At 34.7% G+C, this 26,041-nt stretch overlaps 1 protein-coding gene across 5 annotated transcripts in view; it reads left to right on the forward strand.

Moving 5' to 3' along the window:
• Positions 1–6,680: 6,680 nt before the first annotated feature.
• Positions 6,681–26,041, forward strand: part of LOC149544217 (protein HESO1-like) — a 65,791-nt gene continuing 46,430 nt past the window's right edge. For 3 of the 5 annotated variants that reach the window (XM_089798735.1, XM_089798738.1, XM_089798739.1), the window contains exon 1: positions 6,768–6,894. The gene's annotated coding sequence lies outside the window, so the exon portion shown is untranslated. Of the gene's footprint in view, positions 6,895–7,014; positions 7,058–26,041 lie in introns of all 5 variants that reach the window. The other 2 variants (XM_089798737.1, XM_089798736.1) reach the window with 2 other exon arrangements.

Consider the following 26,041-nt stretch of genomic DNA (forward strand, 5'->3'; position numbering starts at 1 on the left):
GATAGGTTTAATAAATTCAATTCTAACCAAAACAGTGATTAGATCCTACTATAGGTAAAATTGAGGCTTGTAAATCTAAATCTAATTCACTTAGTTCTCCTTTGAACAAGAGTCTGTCCAGTTTCTCAGCTATAAATGAAAAATCTTTCCTTCTATTATTCCAAGTGTATTTACCATTGTTAATGGAAATATCAATTAGGTTTTAAAGATCTATCCATTTTTAAAATTCCATAGATGCTTGGGAACTTTGCTAGATGCCTCCAAATTTTTCATCTATATTCATGATAGTATTAAAATCTCCACCTATAAGAATGTGTTCATTACTATGGTTTTTTAAAAATAAACTTATTTCTTCCCACAATTTTTTTTTATCTATGTTATGGGTTGGTCCATATATGTTTATTAAAATTAGTTGTAAGTTAGTCTTTATGCTTTTAATTCTATTATTCATCCATGAATTATTTGAATTTAGTCCATTTAGAATTATTTTCCTAGGATTCCAAATCATTCCTAATCCCCCTGAGGCTCCTCTCGATTCATGTAAGTTAATGTTTCAACTACTAAGTATCTTTTCTAGCTTAATTCCTTCTTCCTTATTCAATTTTGTTTCTTGTAACATTATAATTTCATAATCAAATTGTTTTAAAATGTTTTAGTAATTGTTTCTTGCTAGGCGCATTTAAGCCCCTAACATTCCAAGTAGTGATCTTCATGCTACCTTGGGAAGGTTCTTCCCCTTCCCTATGTTAAGTAATTGACTAATCTTTTTTTGTTCTTTTGCCTGCCCATTTAATTCTCTAAGTTATTTAAGCAACTTCCTTCCTCTTTTAGCTTTTAATCTGCCATGTTTAGGAGTATTAATTCCTTCTTGATTCATCAAATACCCAATTGTTCTATGTTCTCTTGTGCATTTAAAGCACTCTCATATCGTTTTCCTTCTTTCTCACATTTTTCTTCATTTTCTAATTCTTTCATTATCTGTTATGCAAGTCTTATCTGATTGTCTGTATGTATATCATTTGCTAATTCTAGTCTACTCCATGTTCTACCTAAATCATTACTATCTCCTTGACCTGTTATTGTTCTAGATTCATTTGTTTATAAATCTTTATTTCTCTTATCTTCATCCTCAATGAGTAACATATCTCTTCTCAAATCATCAAAGGTGTAATTATCTCCACCTATTTTCAGTACTCGTTGTATTAAATCCTCATTTTGTAAGTCACTACTTTTATCAATATTGTCGAAGTTAAAAACTTGGATCAATTCATTAGTTAAAAGTTCCAAGTTCTCTTTCTCTATCTCATCTGAAATTATCATTTCCATATCTTCATTTTTTGATGAATCATTAATCAAGAAGTCATGAAAATCTTGTATTATAATTCCTTTTGTCTTACTCTAATCCTTCTCCCTTGCATTGTGCTCACTCATCTTATAAATAGGTGATTCTTGTGTTGTGGTTGGTGTCTGCCAAAATTTGATGCATTGATTTATTGCCTCTTTTTTGGCATCTATGTTCTTTTTCATTGGCTCTTCCATCTTTTGCAGTGGAGTTTCCATTATTTCTTTTATGCAATTCACATTTCTTTGCTTTGGAGACTCATCATCTAGAAAAGACATTTATTTTCTGTTTCTTCAAGAGTCTTATTGTTATTCACCAAGATCTTTTTATCATGCAATCTAAATTCCTTTTCTAACAATTTTTCTTTTCCACTTATTGCTCTATTCTTAGTTTTTTTTCTATTTTCTTTTGTTTTTTGTTTAGTCTTTTGCTATTGTTGACTGTCCTTAGCTTCTTTATATTATAAATATTATATTTTGTTATTCCTTCTTTTCTCATGTTGATTTCTTTATAGTTTTGATCTTCATGCATAAGATTTAAAGTCATTTGTAGAGTAGTGTCTTTATAGTCTTTCAAATCTAACAATGGAATAATTTATTTACTATTTTTTGTGGTTAAAACCTTTTCCTTTTCTTTTCTTTGGGATCCTTTTTCTTTTGAATCTTGTAGTGTCTCCATTTCTTTCTTCAAATCTTCCTTGGTGTTAGATGTGAAACTGTTTCACATCCCTTTATTTGCAGTTGTAGATGATGTTTTTTCTGATTTGATTTCACCATCCTCCAATTATGTAGCTACTTTTCCTATTGTAACCTTACTAGGCTCCATAAGAGCTATCTCATTTATGATCTTCCCTTGGTTTTCTTTTTTATTTCTAATGTTCATCACAAGAAAGGTATCTTTAAGATTCAACGTAAGTTGAACATTTTTAAATGAGATCTTTCTCTCATTATATAATCTGATTATTTATGAGATTTTGCCTTCAAATCTATAATATTTCAATTTATATATAGAGTTGTTTGAAATTAACTTAATGGTATTGAGTTTCAGATTTTTATTCTTATCGTTAATAATTTTTTTTAACATTATTGCAATATTTATAAGAAGCATCTATTCCTATCAAATTACCAATTGAAAGTATAATTTTCCTAAGAATCTCTAAATGCATAAGTTTAGGAGGGGGGTATTGAATGGAAATACAAGTTGGCGTAGGGAAGTTTAATTGTTCTTCCTTACAATCTGGAATCCATTCAAAGAATTTAATAGCATAACCTTTATAATAACAATCAGAGACAAAGAGGAAATCTTTTTTCACATATTCATTACTATAGTGTATATATAATAATCTATCAGAATGGTGAGATATACTTACCTAATTTTTACATAATTCCTTTAACCAACTAAGGTGATTGGTTATTTTTTGTCTTGGCCCATTCCAAAATGCAAATACACCAAGATTTTGACATTCCTGCCAGCGATCTTTGCTGACTTGATTGCTGATAATTAGGATTCGTTCTTCAATTTTATCATTAAAGGTTCGAGGAGCCATGAGGGTTTGATTGGGGGAATAAAAAGGAGACTTGAGGGAACCATTCTTGCGATGTGGGGGGATATATGCAAGGTTAAGAAGTGATTTGGGCTTTGAATTTTCTATCTTTTGGAGAAGGGCTTCATGAATATTGATTGGCCTTACAATGGATTCAGATAGAAATCCTATTTGCTGTGAATAAAGGGTAATCTATTTTGGGCTGCATATTTAGTATGATTAAAGAAGAAAATTTGTTTGTCTAAGCTTGTAATGGAGCAAATGATATTAGGGACAAAGCTTGACTTCTTATGATCTAATGAGCATTGGAGTGTATTGGTCTAGTTTGTTTCCAATTTGAGTCTCTCTCTATTATTCTTATTGAATTTTCCCACTAGCCAAAATCCTAATCTTTTCGTAGATTTCGCTGATAACTCTTGACTGGTAGCACCTACCTTTTTATTACTAATTTGATGATTGCAAATTTCCTACGGTGTAACATTCTGTTCAAGATCATCATGCCCAATTAGGGCCACAAATTGATTTGACATCTCCACCGTAAATCAAAAATCTGTTTCGACGACTTCTTTAGACAAAGTTGAGTGAAGCTTGCCCTTTTTTCATCATTTCCAATCCTGACAGTTGTGGTAGGAGAAGGTATTAAGAATCTATATTTGCAACCATCTTATCTAAATTTCCCTCACTCAATGCATATCTTTCTTCAAAATTTTGGTGCCATCGACATTAGGGTTTCATAGTGGAGCGAAAAAAGGATGCATTTTGAGTCAAATCTTTTTGCTGGAAATTAGTGTTATCTCTAATGGTCCTCCTTTGAATTTGCGCCCAGTATGATCAGCTCAGAGTGTTGATGCTTTGGAATTTGATTGATATTTGCTGGTGTTTATTCTTCAACTTTGCCTTTTTGATTGAATATGTAGAAGTTTTTCTTTGTTCTACTCTCTGCCTTGTATTCTCTGCTTGAATTTGATCAAATTGTGAAATGTTAAGTGTTGTACAGACATTGCCATACAATTAATAACAATTGAGCATATTTGTATTTTATTAGAAGGGTTGATATTTTTACAAACCTTCATTATGCTATTGGTCGTAGATTTGCTACGGCTACTATGGTGATCGACACAGGTATGTACTTGAATTTTTTGCAATCTACTAATTAACCCTAGAATTCAATGCCATGTATGCTACCTTGGAAGAAGGTTTTTTATTTCAGATAGAAAAAATTGCATTATTGAAAATTTAAATATTTTATAATTGATAGCTATGGACATTTCTTTAGATAAATTTATTTATGATATCAATATTAGTTATATAATATAATAGAATTTAAAACATAAATGATAATTTAACCTCTTTTTCTCATAGTCTAAATGTAAATGACCTCCTAAACAAGAGTTGTATGCAACTACAGTCCCTACCTTATGTAAGGGAGTAAATGAAGAAGGAAGTTAGGGGAAGAAAATAGTGGCGTAGTTTCAAATAATTAAAAAGAGAATCAATGATGTTTCCATGAGGTAAGGTGTAACACAAAGTTTGACAAGGAGGACAAATGGAGGGGTATGCAGAAAATGATAGGTGATCATTGATTATGGAGGAACAAAGGAACTAAGGTATAAGTAATAGTAATGAGCACAACAATTGAGTATAATGATTTGATTGTGTAAATAAATAAGATCTAAATCATTAAAAGCTATGACCACCACAAAATTATCCAAAGATACGTTAAGGGGAAGCTACATATGACCACCACATAATTATCCAAAGAGATGTTAAGGGGATCAATTCTATTATAGATTAGGGTAGTACATCATGGAACAATAATAATCTTTAATATCAAAATTAAATATTGATATTATTAACATAAAACTGAAAACAAAAATATAGTCTCCTATGTGCACACTAATAAAAAATTTGATCCTTCGTATTTTGTTTTTTAGTAAATTAATATAATCAAGGCTTTGGCCATTTACTGATAAAAAATAAATAAAAAATTGATCCTTCAAACCTGTCTAAAAAATGAAATTATAATTTACTTGTTTTAGTTTAAATACAATCAAAAGAGAGTGTCTTGAAGCTTAAAATTCTCTATTTTTATACATGTTCACTGATAAAAAATTTGATCCTTCAAACTTGTCTAATAAATGAAATTATAATTTACTTGTTTTAGTTTACATATAATCAAAAGAGAGTGTCTTGAAGCTTAAAATTCTCTATTTTAATACATGTTAAAAATAGAAAGAAGATGCCGAAGTCATGGGTTGCTAAATTCTTTTTCATACAATGTTCAGGTGGAGTGATGGATAGGTTCAGATTTCACCATCATAAAGTAAATCCTCAAATAGAGCATAAAGTGGAAAGTCACACTCCTAGTTGTAAATAACACAAAACTTTACTGAACTCGGTTAAACAATGCGCAAAACTGAAACTAGAATTACATGAAAAGAAAATTAGAAAACTTTCTATGACGTATTATTGTATAGGTGAAATGTCTTGCATAAAAGTAATCTAAAATAATAGTAATGAATTCAAGTTGCCTTCAGAATTTATTGTAGATAACTAAAGATAAAATATATTGCATAAAATAAGTGGTAAACAAGAACAATGAATTCAAAGTGCAAGCATATGGTATCTTTACAAATATAGAACTTGAATTAAAATATAAAAGGAACATACAATGTATCATAAAGTTGATATCCTTCAGACTGTGTGGAATAAAATATATTTCAAAACAACATGATTGTACAAGTTATATTATGCATGTTATTTGTTGGTGTGTGATTTACATTCAGGTTTAATTGTATCTGGCCCAAAAAAATGAAAAAATAGCCAAATCTAAAGAGATTCATTTCATCATATACTAATCTAAAATAGAGCCATCTGAGGAAACGCTTTAGCTTATTATATTCTAAGCTAAAATAAAGGCATTTGAACTACAAATAGAAACATTCATCATACAAAACGAAATGTAAAGCAAGGAACAAATTTTAAATTTAATCGAGTTTTCACAATTTTGATTTTGCAACGAACAATGAATCGAAGTGGGAATCGACAATATCAATTTTGGTATAACCCTATACCTAATGTACCTGCTTGTAAATATAAATTTCTAAATAAAATCACATAATCTCTTGAGTAACAAGGAATCTAGTTGTGATTGTTCCTTCATTTCTTAATCGTTGCATTTGGGATTGATTTTTGCACCAGCTAGTTACCTGCCATAAGAAATATGCATAGTTGTATGGCATTTCTAGGAAGTAAAATGGATAGATCTATTCTCCATGCATGTTTGAAAAATGTAAAATTATAAATGAAACATGTATACTATTTTGGAAAGCCACCACATGCATTATTGGTAGTCACACTAGCCACGTTTTAGAAAAAGCCACTTGACACCAATTTAGATCTTGGGCAAATTTTTCAAAGAAAGAAAAGATAAATACCACGAAGAAAATAGAGAGGATAGCCAATAGCAAAATAGAAATGAAAAATAGTAATTTCATTTTAAAAGAGAAATTCATGTAAGCCATAGGATAAAAGCAAGCTCCGCAATTTCCAAGAAAAAAATTAATTCAATTTAGTGCAAGCACGGACTAATAAACCAATAAAGTGTGAACTCAACATACAAGAGGAATCATCAATTCATTTCAATGTAGAGAGGTATCTATCCCATTCACTTGTCCAAGACTTCTTTAAAACAAAAGGCCCATTTAAAAATTAAACAAAAAGACAAAATTAAAAAAAAAATAATAAATATTCGATGGCACCATATGGAAGAATGCATCGTGGATTGATCTTGTCAAGAACGCCTTAGCTTAGTGAAAATCAACGAACCGGATTGAGCGAAGAGAGATCGACGGCTGCGGAGGAAGCATGAAGGACATATATAGTCTTTAGACTTTCTTCAGCAGTCGGGCAGAGAATGTAAGATCTTAATTATCTGCCTGCTTATAAACATTTATTGTTCCATTCTATTGAGGGGAGAAGAGGATTACAAGAGCTTCCAACAAACGAGGTAAAATCTGCGGTCTTTCTTGATTCTCAGAAGGTGTATACAGCTGTACGGTTTTTGTTTTCTAAAAATTATTCAAGTAAATTTAATTCATAGATTTGGTGACTTTGCTTAATCCTACAGACCTCTTTTCAACCCAAAATCTATGGAGCACACCAGCTACGAGGTGCCTACTTTATACTAATGTGTGTGTGCGCGCGTGTTTTTATACAATGTGAATCTATGAAAGCACGGCTTTTAGATTTTTATGTACGTTGTGCTTGAATTTAGTTCGTCATGAGAAGAAATAGTCGAAAGTGTGCGAGTAGCATATGGAAATGTGACTTTGGGTATTAATGAAAAAACTGAATGGACCTTGAAATAGCTATGGAGGATATGCAATGGTGATTGTTATAGATGACACTGAAAGCTTGATTGTTAAGATCACTATATGCGGATAATAATAGTCGACTTTGAGAATTGCCCATTGCAATGAGGTGAATGTATATTAGATCAACCTAGTTTTAGACTTAAATTTCGAATTTTGTTGTCCTATAGGGTTAAATTGCGAGACGCATGGACCGAACTGCAATTTGAGGTCCTACGTTCAATTTCGTAGGTGGTATGGATTTTAGGTGCAGGAGATGCTTTACTTTTTTATCCCTGCTAAATTTGATAGACATGATTACTTGTGTTGGATAAACGATGACAAATCGCATCCGTGACATAGTGTGTAAAAACCCGGGGACTGTTCTGGCTGACCATTATAGTGAATAATGGAGGGTGCCACTTGATGGTGGAGAATTGTAAAATTAGTGTATTTTAAATTTAGAACTTGCCTTTAGAATAGTTTGTAAACAAAGTGGGCTTGTACCTGTTTGTTGTCATCAATGATCGGGTTCACGTTTCCCTACCCATTGTCTGGACATTTGATGAAGCGGATTCTTATGTTTAGCATTTCAATTTGGAGAAAATTGTTTGAGGATTGTGGAGGAAGAATAAGAGAATGAGTAGAGTAGATGGACAAAGTTACCAACGTAAGCAACTTTGATTTATGAAAGTATTGCTTTCATCAAAGGATTCAAACTTTTTTGAGAGGAAACGGTGTACGTTGTTAAGCAGAAAGAAATGGGCTTACCTGGCTGATAAGGAAGCAACAAATGAGTTACATCTTTTAAGATCTTTGTGGAATGTGTATTTTATGGATGTCTAAATTGTGCTTGATTTTGGTTAATGTGGATGACCCTGCCATTGTCTTGGGAACACCTGCATTCATACTTTACTGTAGAGTGTTATGGTCTTTAGGTAGAGGTGGTTTGGCCATAAGACGGAGTGTTGCTTTGTTTATGATGGTGATCAAATTCATGTTCTGTTGAGTATGGTCTCTTTGTCTTGGTTTTTGAACTCGGCAGTACTTTGAAGCACGATACTAGATCTCCCTTTCGGTTGACAAGGAAATGCATTTAGATATAATTGTTAGTCTTCGAGTCAGTCAAAAACTGCCAATTGGTGGGTGACCCAATATCAGTTGAAACGAAAAGATTCTCTAGGATTCTGAAATTCTGAGTTTCATCCAGTCTTTTGGAGTTTTTGCAAGAGGCTTTGAGTCTGAGAATGAAGCCCAGGCTCTCAGCCACCAAGAAAAAGCAAAAGCAGTTTCAAGTCGATGACCTAAATTGGAATGGTAGAGTCTTTCGCTATTTTTTTTCACCAGTATCTGTTGAGAAACAAGGTGAAACTACTGCAATATAATCTTCTACAATGTGTATACAAATCTGAAATACGTTTCTTTACCCAGGATACCATAAATGAATACTATGTAGATGCATAAATCAATAATAAGTTAATAACAACAAAATCATCAAACCATATAAACATAGGATTCTTTGGAGAAACCCTAACAAAAGAAACTCCATATGAGAAAGAGGACAAGTCTGTATTAATCTTCAATATGGATAATACGATATGGAGACATTAACTCTCCACACATTGATAACATTCTGACAGCACTTGTGTACCTGTAAACAATTATATGAAACCATCATTTCATATGTTGGCTCCTGATTTAACAGTTTTGAAATTAACCAAGAAACCAGACCAGTGCATCTAAGGCTAGCAAATTCCTCTGATGGATACACTAGACTGCAATCTTGGGCCAACTATAAGGCATAATTCCTTCTTCACTTCAGGCTCTGCCAGACCTAGGCGGGTTAACCTTCAGGTTCTAATATATGGTACCAGTGCTATTAAACATAAATATGAACCTATTAGTAGCAGATGGAACCCCTTTCATCTTCTAATACTTATGCAATGACATAGGAATGAAATAGCTATAGATTGTAACCTATGAAACCATAAGCTAAGTGAGGGTCAATTCTTTTCAGCCCACCACAAAACGTGAAATACTGAATTTATTTGATTAAAATGATTTGTGCAAATGACAATTCATATCAGCTTGCATCAGATTTAGTGATCAGTGCCTTATCCATTGAAACATAGTCATTACCAGCAGGATGACCTAACTTGATTGCATTACAATCAAGTTTATCAACTGAAATCCCCAAATCCCATTCTTATAAAATATCCCCTTCATACACCCATAAATCCTATCAGAACATTGAAGCATTTACTCGACTCCTTGAATCAAAAGCAACAAGAAATCTAATACACAACTCATCCAAGATGTCTTAAACCAAATGAACCTTATTCATTTAATCTCAAAGTCAATAGCATATGAAGAATAAGAAAACTCAGATAATTCATTGTAAATCCCCTTTTATTTTCATCCTTGGAAACATTGAATACATAAATTGGTAATACTGAATGTAACTCAAGATACTTCACATAATCTAGCGTCAATTTCCGATATCTCAAAATAACAATACATGAAAATGAAATGAAAATCTGCACAAGAATGGATGTGTGGCCTTCATTGCTAGAGCTCAGCTCAATAGACAGGAAGCAAAACCAACTACAACCCTGGTTTCACAGTAGAACACTGGAACGCTGCTGGTATCACAGAGAAAACTGCCAACCACTACAATGAAAGAGAGAAAGAATGATATAGGAGAGAAAGAACTCCTGGATCTGTTCTATGTCTGACATTTGTCCACTTGAAAAACCTCTCCTAACAATGAAAAGACTCTCTCTAATCTCTCTCCCCTTTGATCTGATTTGGTTTTCATTAATCTTATGTTACTGATCTGAAAATATCTCCTGCTGAATGATGAAAACGTTTTGAGTCACCAAAATCTGAAAATCCTCATGAAATGTTGGTAAAAATTTAAGTTTAAACTGATTGAATTTGATCAAAATTGACCCCAACTGCATTTTTACCATGTTTTACCAATCTTATAACTGCATTTTCAATTTTAGCTCATTTCATTGAGAAGGCCCCAAATTTTACGTTTCTGGCTATAACTTGAACCAATGAATTCCTGTTCAGAAATGAACTCCATAATCGGATAGTTTGTCTTCTTTTGGTTCTAGCGATATATAACATCGTTATATTCACCTATTGGGAACCTCCAGAATCTTAGTTTGAAAAAAAAAGTCCCCCCTGCTAAATAACTGATGTCTGCAACTTTAAATTTTAAATTTTCAAAAATTTAAAATATCTAAAGTTTAAACTTTAGAATAAATGACCTGTTGATTTAAAAGCCTTTGTACGTGCACCCATTTTGAGAAAACATTTTAAAATGACAATTTGTAAAATTATTTTATTTTTTCCTTGTCTCCATTTGGGTCAACTAGGCTTTGATCGACTGCCACGTGTCGCTTCGTGATTGGTCGACCCCTACTATCGGGCGCCACGTGTCATCTTTTGATTGGCCCGAAACTTGCATCTACCATGTGTCACTTTTCTGCATCCCCGCATTCCTTAACTTTCGAGCACTTCCATCTTGCGAGGATGTGTTGACCGTTGATCTGTCTACGTGTCGACGTCTGGTGCCTTTGTCATGATCTACTCTTGTGGCGCCACCTCACCACCAGTTGGGACCCGTTGCCATGTGGCGATCACCCACATGCCCGCATTATTTATCTAGCGAGCATCTCCATTTTGCGGGCATGCACCAGCCCTCCGATGCGGACACGTGTCACGATCTAAGCGCATCTCGCCACATCAGCTCACATGCGTCTTTGTTTAAAATTTGTCTTTAGTCGAATCCAGCTATCAACGACTAAGTTGGTGGTGGGGTCCTCACGCGAAGCTTGCCTTCTCAAAAAGCACTGTCTTATTGACATTAAGTCTATTGTGCACCTTTGTATTTAAACAATGGAAAAAACCCTCCCATGATGAATGTGGGATAAATGTGGTTTCATGGTCTTTTGCTCTGCCTGCTACTGATGGCCTTTGGGTTACTTGGCGGCTTCCCCGCTGTTGACTCCCTTTAAAGTGGCTCCTTTTAAAATACCGTGGCTGATCCAAAGTGTAAAGATCAGATTGAACAAGTAGAAGATCAGAAGTAGCCTTCATAGGGAGAAAGCGAGATCTTGGAACATTTTTGTACAACATATTTCTCATCAGATTGTTCAGCGAGTCAGTCAATCTCAAAAACTTTACAACATATCGCTGTCACCCAACTTCAATCCATCGACATAAAACAGATCAGACAGTTTCTCAAGAAAAACTCCAGTCAAAAAGACATGCTACATAGCCTTCATAGTTGGAAACAAGGACCGCAAGGAGAGCTCAACCACATATGAACATATACACTCAAAAAATACATTCTAGTGAGCAATGCGGTTAAGGCTGCCTCGCTTATTAATTCTGGCAGCAGCTGCCACAAAGCTTTTAACTTTGTCTTATGGATTTGGTGCCTCCCCATTCCTTGCATGGGCCTTCTCACATGGTGTGGGCTGTTCCTTCTATATGTGGCTTCTTCCTTTGCTTTCTGGCTTTTTTTTGTAACCGGCGGCTTTTATTCACGCCAGATCTTCCTTCTTTCGACACAAAAACTCTCCTAGACAAATCCTTCTTCACACTTTTTGCCACTTGCTTCAAATTCTTCATGTTAGTGCCTCTTTGCCTATGCGCAATTAATTTCCTTCCCCATGAACTATTACCCCATCGCTTCTGAACCTCTGCTTTTTCCTTAGCGCGGGGGGTTGCACACTTCCACATGGGTGCTTGTTTTATTGCCACGTCTTATCTTCAATAGCGTGGGCTTCCTTTTTTAACGCCATGGCTGCTTCAAATCTCCTTCCTGGCGTGGGACAGTGGTCTGCTCCCTTGCTGTTTATAATCCGCGGCTGTGCTCTTTACTAGTGTCTCCATTTTTGAGGCTCCTATTTTGGCAAGCCATATCTTGCTCATCTATAGATCTTTCTCCTCCAATTGCAAAGTGATGCATAAGTTTATCAGTTGAGAGAAAAACTATATTAGGTGCAAAGTTTGATAGCTGTCCACAACTTGCAATAGGAGTTAAAGTTTTCATATCTTCAATGGTATCACACACCCCATTACTTCCTATCTGAGTATCTCGAGATTCAGGGCTGCTGTTGTCACTACAATGTTCCCAATGAATTCCAACCAAACTCTCCAACCTTGCTAACAAGGTTTTAACAATTTGCTTAGAATTGTTGTGCGCAATAATAAATGGAGGATGATTTAATAGCATTATAAAAACTCTGCAAGTAAAAAACCAATTTTCAACAACTTTTCTTAGAGTTCATGCTTCTCTATCCCATGTCAGCTCCCCTTAGCAAATAGATGCATTGACATATTTGATTAACCACAATGGTGACCTCTGCTCAAAGATGCTGATTTGACAACACTGGCTGCCTTTTCTTTGTTGCTGGTAACTTGATGATACCTGAGAACAAGCTCAAACCAATTCAAAAGCAATCATCACTTGACATAATTGATTTCCTTGAGGAAGCTTTTATATCATAAGTCACTTGGTTCGATTTTTTTTTGGCATTTGCTTTTCATTTTCAAGTAATGGGAAGAAAAATGTAAAGAGAACCAAGTTTTCAGTTAATCTAAGGCTTAGTTGGATTCTTACCAATAGAGGAACAAAAGGTGATGTAAATCTTTCAATTCGGAGGCCTTTGGAAATACAAAAAGCACAATTGGGGCTCTAATAGTGATTTTACAATTAGGTTTGAATCCATTTTGCCTGATCATATTAGTTTGCCTTAAAAATTAGCGGCATGTAGCATAAAAACCCTCGTCACATTTCAATGACCAGTATGAGACCATTTTCACTATGTGGATGCTATACTATTTATAATCCGCACATTTTATCAATCTTATGCAATCAGTCGGACCCCAAAGCGGGCCCAGCTAAATTTTTTTTTGTTTCTGAACAATTGAACCGCAAAACTGACCTATTCACCATCTAGCACTAAATTGAAACAAATTCGAACACTGAATAATCAAATAAAACTCATTTTAACTCTTTTGTAAACAGTCAATTTTGCATCAGGAGGTCCTTTGACTGGCCTTAAAAACTGATTTGAACCTCTGACCGGGCTTTGAAATCAGACACATTGATTCTTTGTTCCACACACTTTTACCCTGTCGAATCTCGTCTCATGACGAATTCGGGGTCAAAAGATATTGATTGTCAAATTTGACCTCATAGAACTGTCTGCAAGAAAACATGTCAGAAAACACTAAATCGTGTTTGGATTTGGCTTCAAAAACTAGGTAAACTGACACTTGGGGACACGAAAACTGGAGCGTTGATTCTCTGTTACGAGAAGAATATAAATCTAGGATTTGGGTTCATGACGAATAATAGGATGCAAATGGCAAGTGGTCAAAGTAAGCTACACAGAATTTGATGACTGGAAACAGTGGCAGAAAAGCATTTTTTGCAAATGGAATTGACCTAGGAAAGTGTGCAGATGGATTTTTCATGACTTGAAAATTGGCAAACTTAAAATATTTTCAGAGGAGAATACAGTGGTACAATCCATTCGACTTCACCTATTACGGATCTCAAGTTATAACGTCCTGAACAGGGGTACCGACCAATCTGCCTTTCTTGACACCAGTAAAAAGTTAGAAATTGCATTTGGAATCACGTTTGAAAACTGATCAAACGGATTCGTCATAAGCTCAAGCTTGAAACATAGCAAGTCTCTGACCTCTAAAATGCAACGCAAAAGGAATTTCATCATTTCGATCAATTGGGTCAAAGTTACAACACGTCAAATAGGGCTTTCCAGAATTATGAGCAATGTGCATCAGCATGACAACAGTAAATGACCAACTTTGAGGGATTCAAAACCTAGTCAAATGGATTCGAAACGAGTCAAAATCTGAAACATAGGCTCTTAGGTATGGACACTAAATACTCCCAAAGCGGCAAGTCATGAAACATTTCTGGGTGCTAGATATTCAATGTCAAACACAGCCTCCTGTCACTATTTGACACTCAAGCAAAAAATGCAGATTTGGCAATTACTCAAAATGGGACTTCACGAAATGACTCGAAATGGCAATTTAACTTCATGAAACACATAGACGCACTAAATGGAAGGTGTTAGAAACATTAAACACCTCTTAGGCCTTGAGTGGACAGCCAGGTACATATGCATTAAAAGCGTTTATAGGGCTTAATTTCTTCAATGGTATTCAAAATTGGGGCTTCAATTTTGAGTCCCAACATCATACATACGACATATAGGTAAGAAGAGTGGCGAAAACTAATGTTTTTATCAAAACAATGGATGCCAAAACCCCATGCTGCCTTGGAGAGCACTTTTAGAAAATATTAAACATATCAAATGACTTTGCATGCATATCACATTGCCTCAATAGAAATTTAAATTGTTAAGTATCTTTGCCCATTACTCCTTGACAACTCACATCTTCAAGTCCACTATGTCATTTTTGAGTCCGTTTGTGAGAATTATTCTTGCCTTCTTGTAGTGTCGAGGAATGGGAAAGGGCCTTAAATGATTTCAAAGTCAGCCATAACAGCTACTATTGTGCTCCACCTCCATCATGAATGCATATGCCAACAAATGCCAAGAATCCATGGAACTTAAGTTAAAATCTTTTTTCTCTAATTACGGCTCAGGTGTTCAAGTACACTTTCCATGAGTGTTGGAGTTATAATAAATGTATACATAGGGTGGTGAGGTAATTGGCACCTTCATCCTAACAATGTGCATGAATTTTGCCCTAACCCAAGTAAATATCCTAGCTAAGTATGACTGTGTAACTAAGGATGTCAATACTTTGCAACAAAAGTCATGTGTGTGGGGGCAGATGTTTGGGTGCACGTGCACCTGCCTATGTTTGGGTGGGGTTGTGTGAGGGTGGTGTGTGTGTGTGTGCATTGGGGCGTGTTTATGCATGCTTAGCTTACAAGGTAAATTTAATTGTTCATGCTCTTATACATTCATATAGTTTCACCTTTGCATATTATATGGGAATTTGACATTTTGGGGCAATGGTTCTCCTCCTTTTATTTGCCTTTTTTATGCTTGTACAATGCCTTGATTGCCGTATTGATGAGATTTTCTATGATTGAAATGAAAATGATAGCGTTATTGAGGAGGTTTCTTGTGATTGGAACAAATGAAATGTCATTTGGAAAGCATACTTTGCATACATTGTAAGATGAGTGAATGTGGTGTACAAGATTAGATTGGTAGTATTTTTGCGCAGATCTATGGTTGAGTGGGAAGAAGGGGTTGCTTTCTAGGATGTGATCTACATTGAATTGTTAATCAAAATCTGATTATTTTAGATTGCCCAATGTTTACAAATACTCTGCTCATACAAGTATTAACGTGAGACCAATGCAAACTCTTGCAAGCACAACCATGAGACTAATATCAGTTCTTTTTGAGTAACCACACTTGAAGCCATCGTTCGAAAGCCAAGAGTAACAACTCGGAAGTCCACTTATCTAGTAACCCTGTCCACACTAGAAACCAACACACAAGCATGAGACTAATATCAGCTCTTTATGAGTAGACCACCTATTGAAGACCAAGAGTCACAACCTATGTTGCAGGATTTGGATCCTGCCAGCTGGGTCTGGGTCCGTGGCGGGTCTGGGCAGGGTTCGCACCACAAACTGTGGGTCCGCATACTTGCTACAGTGGCTGGTTTCAGTGAGTTATAAATTTGAGGATGATATAGAATCACCTAGTACACAAATGGTACAATCGGAAATGTCCCAGTAAGCTTGGAATCATTGAGATGGTAATTCTGGAGACAGTAATTTCACTTTAAACACTGCTAAAATCAACTCCTCCAATTCAACTTCAGATTCTGGAATGCCACAGTAGAAATTTTCTTTTTGTAAAAATATCCTAAGGAATATATTATAACAAGCCTGAACATGGGTTATATCTATGTCTGAAATGCTAAGCCGGTTGTGGTTGTAATATATGGAATATTTTTAACTATCCAGCATTCTGATTTCTTGATCCACTAAACAGTGTCAAGAAATTTCCTATTAATAATTGACTTTTGAAAGAACATTGTATTGGCTTCCTCTTCTCTGATCCAACAAACAGATTTTATTCACTTTGTTGTCTTTTCTCTGATCAATAAACAGGGAGAACATTCAATTTTGCTACCAAGTCTGACATAAACATGTTCATCTAGCTAGAGTTTTTCTTTATAGGTTGCACACCAATATGATGAAAAGACAGTCAAGAAAATTAAACGCAAAAATGAGCACCCTTGGAACTGACACTAAACCACCACTTTCTATCTCTCTTTTCTCTCCGTATATATACATTTTCACAAACCCTCCATGAACCAAATGGATTTTTTTTTTTCGCCTGAACCCATGAACCTGTAACCGAATCCAAACCTGTCCCCGAACCCAAACTGGCAACTTAGGTCACAACTTAAGAGTCCACCTATTTAGAAACAAACTCCATACTAGAAACTGACATGGAATACCTAGAATCACCACTTAGAACTCCATTCTAGATGTCCTTCCACATTTGAACTTGGGTCTTCACTTTGAGAATTCAATGGTTTTGTTAATGCTTTGACCCAGAAAATAATGATAAACAGCAATATGAAAATAGAAAATTGCACAAGAAGACACAACAACTTTATCTTGGGAAAACCCTTCCACTCGAAGGGGAAAAAACCCACCCACACAAGCAAAATATACCTTTTATTGATAATAAAATGTTCGAGTATAAAGCTTTCACTTGATTGCTTCACAATACAATGAGCAATCACATAAATAGATTCAATTGAGACTCTTCATATTACACATGAAGGTTTCTTCAAATTTCAAATATGAGACCCTTCATATTTTCAAATATTCAACACTTCATATTATCTAAAATATTATTACAAATGTCTTCTTCGGCTGAATATGACCATAACGATCATAACTGTCTCATTTCTATTTTGTAAAAACAGAGATAAACATCTCTATCACAGCTACAATCATCAACACTCCCTCTTAGCAAGAGAGCAATCTTTAGTATGGTAGGCACACATAGCTGCAGCCAAAAATGACACTCATAAACTTACATCACATAAGACATGCTATCTCAGCATAACATAATTCACTTTAGTTACTTTATAAGCACATAAAATTATAGTCATGGAGTTACACACATGACTCCACCATGCCTAGTTGTAGAGGTTGGTCTACCATACCTACTTGTAGTGGAACAAGGTTTTCACATCAGACTTCTCCCAGAGAAGAATGCATTTCCACCATGCTTACTCACAGAGGGTGGTCCATCATACCTATTTGCAGAGAGTGGAATGAGGACTTTCACCTCACACTTCTCCTAGAGAAGAATACATTGTCCACCATACCTACTTGCACAGGGTGGTCCACCACACCTACTTGTAGAGAGTGGAATGAGTGCTTTTACCTAATCTTCTCTCAGAGAAGGATGCATTAACAGCATGTAAGAATGACTGAGATTCAATCTCAATAGGGACTTCCTCTTCGTAGGGACAACTTTGATCACCAAAGTAAGATAGTTGATTCTAATTGTTTTACTTTCACATAAGCTTGCAAAAGTTTTGTTATCTCCCTCTGTCACATAAGCTCCCTCTGAAGCTAAAGATACTTTCTCTGAGTTTTTTTTTTGTATCATCAAGTCAGTCCAAGACTACATGATTTTGCACGCAATCTCTGATTATCCCATCGATCTGCCCTGCAACCAGGAGAGATCAAATATACAAATCAATGCTATATATTATTCCCAGTGGCAGTAATATAACAAAATGTCAAGCCAAATACTTATCTTTTTATAGTCCATCTCTCCAGTGCAAATAGTTAAAGAAATAGAGACAGTGATTTCCAAAGTGCCAGCAGAAGAAAGAAAACAACATTCTCTCATAATGTCAAGGAACCATAACACCTGTGATATTAGCAGAGATTTGCTTGTACTTCAGCAGCGGTGATAGCCAATACACATGACATCTTAAAGCAGTGCTCTCACACTAAATTTATCAAATGCCTGTCAAGATATCTTAAGACAGAAGGAGATACATTAAATAATGAAACTGAAATAATAATTAAGTCCCAGACATGATGAGCACAACAAAAGAATCAGACTCTCAAAAAACTGATGAATAGGAACAAGAAGACAAGAAATCTCTGCCGATATGTTCAATAAGAGTGACACAATGTCCAAAAATGATCAGAATACCATGAAGCAACGGAGCAAGAAATATAACAAAAATTACCAAGGGTAAATATGATAACTAACTGATGAAAAAACTTATCTGTCAACCATATATTGTCACCATTCTGAACCAGCGTCTCTAGATTCACAGACAGTAAAAAAAAATTTCAATTTGAATCTTGTGGCTATCCTAGTTTGACCTCCTCCTTCAAGTGACGTTACAGTCAAAATACAGCTCACACCTGCAAACTCTATACCAATGCAAATATTCACAATCTGCATGAACAGTTACAACTTTCCCAAGTCATGGCAATGGAAATCCAACTATCTGCAGGTTTCATTCTATCTGGGCTTGGCAAATTAGATGCGCGTGAGATTACCCTATGTATCAGCTATTACAGCCTGATAGTATTTGCTAGAATAATTCCATTTTGGCTAAGCCATTCAGCTCAGAAGAATCTAGAGCTTCAGGTTCTTTTGGTATAGCAAAATCAACTAATTGTATATCACTTTCAGGCCTAGCAAGAGCTTCTGCCAGCAAACCTCAATAATGTGTGCATCAATAGAAGAGAAGAAGTTCAAGAAAATAAGCAGAGGTCTACATTTGTTGCAAACAATAAGAGTGCCACAATTTTTGAGCAGTGAAATTTTCTATCATTGTTTCAGACGTTTATGACAGCACCTGGTTGACTGTTGAACAAGTCTGCATATAGAACAAACGTATATAATAGAATTCTTGAAAATGATCAGAACGATAGCACAAGCGGCAGTGTTAGAACTCCTGGCAAGTCAGGGTTTTTGACTTTGACATTAATGACAGAGATCATTTCCAAGATTGTGCAATGCCTATCTTTGATATAATACTTGATACAAATGTGTTCTGTCAGGCTCAGAATGATAACATTAAAATAATTCTGCTCGATAGTACTCAGAGAATTTCTGAAACATAGCATCCAAAAAACGAAGAGTAGTGCTTGAAGAAACCTAGAGTTCCACTTCTCTAGGTAATTGTAGATTGTTACCCACAATGGCGGTTCACTGATTTCATGTGTTAAGGGGTTGAAGTTAGGAATCCACTCCTAAATGTAAAGTACTAATCCATCAATCATTACTGGACCCTTGGTTAGAACTGCTCCTTCCATTCTAGCTGATTTATGTTCAATTAAGAGGCTGTTTGGTAATTTTTTGATCTTCACTTCTCATCTATTCTGCCCAACACATTCGGATTCTTGCCTTGTCTAGCCACTAATCCTACCTACATCATAAAGAAGATGCACTCCTTCAAATGTCTGTGGTTGGTTACAATACCTTTGAATTGTTGGTGATTGCCATGGATTTCCTATGCTGGGTCTGACTGTAATTGTCTCTCTTCCTCCTGTTTTTAGGGATCCACTTGTCTTTGTAGCTAGGGGTTTTTCTTTTCCCTAAATTTACTTGATGAATTGCCTTGTACTTTTTTGTCCGTGGTCGCATGCCTAATGTTATGCTTTTAGTGCCTGTGGCTACATGGTGATTCTGCTTCTATGTGTTCCATTTTCCAAATCTTCCTGAATTCTGATGTCTCCTTTCAAACTCTTTGCCAGATTCTTTCTTATCTTCTTCTTCTCTGTATTTAAGGGCAATATTCTGGTCATGAGCAATTGTTTTTACTCTTTCTTATATAAATATTTTAATTATCTTTAATCAATTCATATTTATTAGGTTTAATATCTGTAATTATTGATAGTAGTTTTATCTATATTTACTTTTAATATTTAGACATAATAACCTTATTTTTTTCCTTAAACCACATTTTGACAAATGTTGAACTTGAGAATCTTCTCCAATAATATGAGGTGTAGTTCAGCAGATAATAAAATGAGTCAAAATGTAATTTAGTTTACTCCACGACAGTTGGTGGTTACTTGGCAGTCAGAGATATTTGGCAACCGTCAGTAACCAAGTAACCACCAACTGTCATGGATTGAACTAAATTACTTCCTGATCCATTCTATTATTGCCAAACTTAATGAGGACCGTGTTGATTGCACAGAGATGTTTGGCTTCTAGATTCTGAATTTTTATTTGCTAATTTGTAGCTAAATCTTTCTTTTGGGATGGCCCATAATATTTTGGGAATGTGTTGGTGTGAAGTTTAAATAGTTCATAATACATATATGTGAGCAAAAATGAAGCTAGTGCTCACACAAAGGTAGCATTTTGGTATAAAATTGGATTCCTTTTATCTTGAGTATATATATTTTCTGATCTTGTTAAGAATGTTAGCCATGTGAAATTGAATTTATAATTTCCTATGATTATTTTCAATCAAAGTTTAAACTGATTACGTAATCATATATATATTTGTATATACATATAATATTATACACACACACACACACACACACACACACATATATATATATAATTGTGATTATTTTGTATAATGTAATCAGTTCATTATTATTCATATTATCGATAGATCACTATATTGTGATCTGCCGATTACAACCTTATTACTAACGTAAGTAAGAACAGTATGTTATACTGTCGTTGGCGATTATAAATCTTTTACCACCAAAGATTATTATATATATCTTCTGACGTAATACTCCACCTTCCGCTTAACAAACCGCAGACATATTATTATTAATATGGTATAAGGTCGTGACCTGTCCCAGGAACGTGGATGCATAATTAGTTTGATACGTGATTCTTCATCACGTCCCTTCACTGCTCATGTCACATATATATAATATGATTATAATCTGCAGTAAAGGTAGATCAATAACAGCGGTAATCTTACCTTCAAACTTGCAGATTATAATACATAAAATCTACGTATATCCAGTTCAAGAAACTCAATCTTCAGAAGCAAGACTAATATAATTGAGATTTACACCAATCAAGATCACAACTGACATATAACTTTACATGGTATTAGAGCCAAATTGGTAGAGAAATCTCAATTTTTAAAAAAGAAGAAATAATGGCAAATAATGTGAGGGTGGAAGATAGACTTGAAGGTGCATCAAACTTCTTCTCTTGGAAAACCCGTATTATTACAATTCTGGAAGAACTGGAACTTGAAGAATATATTGAAAAAGATATTCCAATACTTCAAGATGAAACCGAAAAACTTACCTGGAAAAGACAAAATAACAAGGCAAGGAAAATCATTGTTGATTCAGTTAAAGATCACATCCTTCCTTCCATATCAGAGATCAAAAGTGCATATGAAGTATTCAAGACCATAAAAAATACATTTGAGATAAATAACTCAAGTAGACTAATCACCTTAAAATCCAAATTACTGAATACTAAAATGGAAAAAGGAGATTCTATTCACTCTTATTTTGAGAAAATCTCTAAAACGAAAAAACAATTATCTTCCATTGGAAACAAAATTGATGATCAAGAACTCTCATTAATAGCTCTGAGAGGGCTTCCAATGTCTTGGGATACTTTCATACAAGTTGTAAGTAGACCCTCTATTCCTACTTTTGATCAATTGAAAAATGAATGCATAGCAGAAGAATCAAGGCTAATCTCCAGAGGGATCACTTCAAATCAAGAGGAAGAAAATCAGGCTCTTCACACTGTCTCAAACAAAAGGAAGAAGAAATTCAATAAAAGGAAATTCAATAACAATAATAAAAAGAAGTTTAAGAAAGACTATTCTCATGTTAAGTGTTTTAAGTGTGAGAAAATAAGACACACATTCAGAAACTGTCTGAAAGAGAAAAAATTCTAGTCTCCCTTGCTGAAACAAAGGAAGATGAAAATCAACTCTACTATTCTGCACTTTCAAGTGAAGTAAATTCAAATAAAGAAGCTTGGATTATAGACAGTGGTGCATCCCGTCACATATCCGGATTTAGAGATATGTTTGATACATTTGGAACTCGTATCACTGAAGGAGTTACTATTGGAGACAATTCTACCTATCCTGTAAAAGGTATTGGGACATGTTCTATAAATTTGAAGGATGGAACTACACTTAATCTTAAAGATGTCTTATTTGTACCAGGCATAAAAAGGAACCTTATTTCTATCTCTAAGTTAACAGATGATGGATATCATGTCACCTTCAACAAAACAAAGTACTATATTGGCATAATAACTCAAATATGAAAAATGCTATTATCATAGGGTCCAGATTTGGAACATTATATAGATTAAGTAACATTCAAACTCAAGCTCTTAGTCTTGAAACATCCAATGTTAATGAATTATGGCATAGACGACTTGGGCACATTGGGTTTAGTTCACCTCCAAATTTAGATAAGATAACCTCTGGTACTCCTAAACTAGACTCATCTCATAGAGGAACTTGCAAAGGGTGTGCTTTAGGGAAAATCATAAAAAAACCTTTTCCCTCTAGTGAACATGAGTCAAAATCAGTTTTGGAACTAGTTCATTCAGAGCTTTGTGGACCCATGCCCACGCCTTCTCTAGGAGGTTTCCTTTACTACATATCCTTTATTGATGACTTTTCTAGGAAGACTTGGATCTATTTCTTGAAAGTCAAAGAATCAAATGAAGTTCTATCAAAATTAAAAACCTTCAGAGCATTAGTAGAAAATCAAACAAGCAAAAGGATTAAAACATTAAGGTCAGACAATGGAGGAGAATATACATCTGACATCTTCAAAAGTTTTTGTAATTCTGTTGGGATTAAGAGGGAGTATACAGTACCTTATATTCCTCAACAAAATGGAATCGCAGAAAGAAAAAACAGAACCATTATTGAAGCTGCAAAAGCTATGTTACATGATAGAAATATGCATGCCTCTTTTTGGGCAGAAGCTTCTAAGACTGCAGTATATATTCAAAACAGATGTCCACATTCATTTCTAAAGAATACCACACTTGAAGAAGTCTTCTCAGGGATCAAACCAAATCTAAGTCATCTTAGAATATTCGGATGTCCAGTATACATTCACATACCCAAAGAAAAGAGGACTAAGCTTGAACCTTGTGGGAAGAGAGGTATATTTATAGGATATTGTGAAAATTCCAAAGGTTATAGAATCTACATTCTTGGACAAAGATCAGTTGAAATAAGTAGAGATGTAATTTTTGAAGAGGATTCTGCTTTAAAACTTTCAACTAGCATGGAAGATGAACCAACCCTAGATGATGAGGAAATTAGACAAATTGAAAATCAGAGGGAGCATACACCTGAAGAGAGAGAACCAGATATAACTAATGGAAAGAAAAGACCATTATGGGCAAGGAAGATGCTTGAAGAAAACAATGTGGTACTAGATGAGATCTCAAAAGAAAACAAGAGAACTCGAAATCAATCATGTTATACTGCTCTTATAACTGAGACAAACAAAATTGAACCATCTACAACTGAAGAAGCCCTAATGTCACAAGAGTGGAAATATGCCATGGAAGAAGAATACAATTCCATAATTCAGAACGATGTTTGGGATATTGTTCCTAGGCCCAAAGACAAAACAGTTGTATCTTCAAAATGGTTATACAAAATCAAATATGCTGCTGATGGAAGTATTGAAAAACACAAAGCTAGATTTGTTGCTCGAGGATTCTCCCAGAAAGCTGGCATTGACTATGAAGAAACCTTTGCACCAGTAGCTCGTTACACTTCTGTAAGAACAATTATATGCAATTGCAGCTTCAAAAGGTTGGAAGATTCATCAAATGGATGTAAAAACTGCTTTTCTAAATGGGGTCATTGATGAAGAAGTCTACATAGAACAACCTGAAGGGTTCATCATAAAAGATAAAAATTTATATGTATGTAAACTCAAGAAAGCACTCTATGGTCTCAAACAAGCTCCTCGAGCCTGGTATGAAAGAATATATAACTACCTTTCCAAACTCGGATACTCAAAAAATGAAGCTGATTCTAACATATACTTCAAAACCACAAGTGATGGAATCGTAATACTTGTTCTCTATGTTGATGACTTGTTGATAACAGGTGATGATAAATTAATTGAAAATTGTAAGCAAGATCTGATAGCTGAATTTGAAATGAAAGATTTAGGGTTACTACACTACTTCTTGGCACTAGAAGTTAATCAGAAAGAAGACTACATCTTCTTACATCAAGGAAAGTACACTCAAGATATTTTGACCAGATTTGGAATGATGGATAGTAAGCCCTTATCTACCCCAATGGAAACAAACTTATACAAGCTAAAAGAAGAAGCATCAAAATCTGAGGACATTGATCCTACTCTCTTCAGACAAATAATTGGATCCCTTATGTATCTTGTGAATTCCAGACCCGATATATGCTATGCTACAAATGTTCTTAGTCACTTCATGTTTAAACCCAAGAAGATCCATCTTATGGCTGCAAAACATATATTAAGATATTTACGAGGATCTATTGGTTTTGGACTAAAATATGAAAAGGTTGAAATAAATTTGGAAGGATATATTGATTCAGATTGGGCAGGATGTTCCTCTAACCGCAAAAGCACTACAGGTTGTTGCTTCAGCCTTGGGTCAGCAATGGTATCTTGGTTCAGCAGAAAACAACCAGTTGTTGCCTTAAGTTCTACCAAAGCCGAGTATGTAGCCGCTTCCGTGGGAGCACGTGAAGCAGTTTGGTTAAGAAAACTTCTATTTGGGCTATTTGGAAAACCTCTAAAACCAATTGTGATCCATTGTGATAACCAAAGTTGTATCAAGCTATCAGAAAATCCAGTTTTTCACAATTGATCTAAGCATATTGAGACTCCCTATCACTACATAAGAGACATGGTTAGCAGAGATATCATTAAAATGAGTTATATCAATACAAATGAACAGAATGCTGATATTTTCACCAAACCTCTTGCGAAGTTGAAAATTGTGTACTTCCGAGAAAAACTTGGTATGATATTGTTGTAAATGACTTTGTTATTAATGAATACAAATTATTTTCTAATTTTTTGCTTGCAAGCTTGTATTGTGAAAAGTGACGACTTTTCTTGAGAAAGGTGATGACCTTTCATGTGTTCTAATCCTATGATAAAGTGACGACTTTATTTTAGTTGATCTATTTTCAAACAATGGTTGAGATTGTTGTTATCTTTTGGGCCGGATCTTGCCGGACACATTGATAACCTTCATGGATCTTTTGGGCGATAGCCGGGTACCATGAAAACCCATTGTTTTGAAAGTTTGGGTTATCCTTTGTTCTTTGGGCCGGATTCTGCCGGACACAATGATAACCTTCATGGCTCTTTTGGGCGATAGCCGGACACCATGAAAATCTATTATGTTTTTTCTTTTTGCTTTCTCCCCCTTTGTCTAAAACATAATGTTGATTATATGTTATTGTGTAATTCAATTTCCCTTGCTAAAGACGGAGTGTTAAGAATGTTAGCCATGTGAAATTGAATTTATCATTTCCTATGATTATTTTCAATCAAAGTTTAAACTGATTACGTAATCATATATATATTTATATAAACATATAATATTATACACACACATATATAATATTATATATATATATCATTATTACTATTATATATATATATATATATATATATATATAATATTATATACATATATACATAATTGTGATTATTTTGTATAACGTAATCAGTTCATTATTATTCATATTATCGAT

The sequence above is a fragment of the Cupressus sempervirens genome, chromosome 8 (genome assembly GCF_028749045.1).
Source record: "Cupressus sempervirens isolate cs-2001-9-10 chromosome 8, ASM2874904v1, whole genome shotgun sequence".
Lineage (NCBI taxonomy): Eukaryota > Viridiplantae > Streptophyta > Pinopsida > Cupressales > Cupressaceae > Cupressus > Cupressus sempervirens.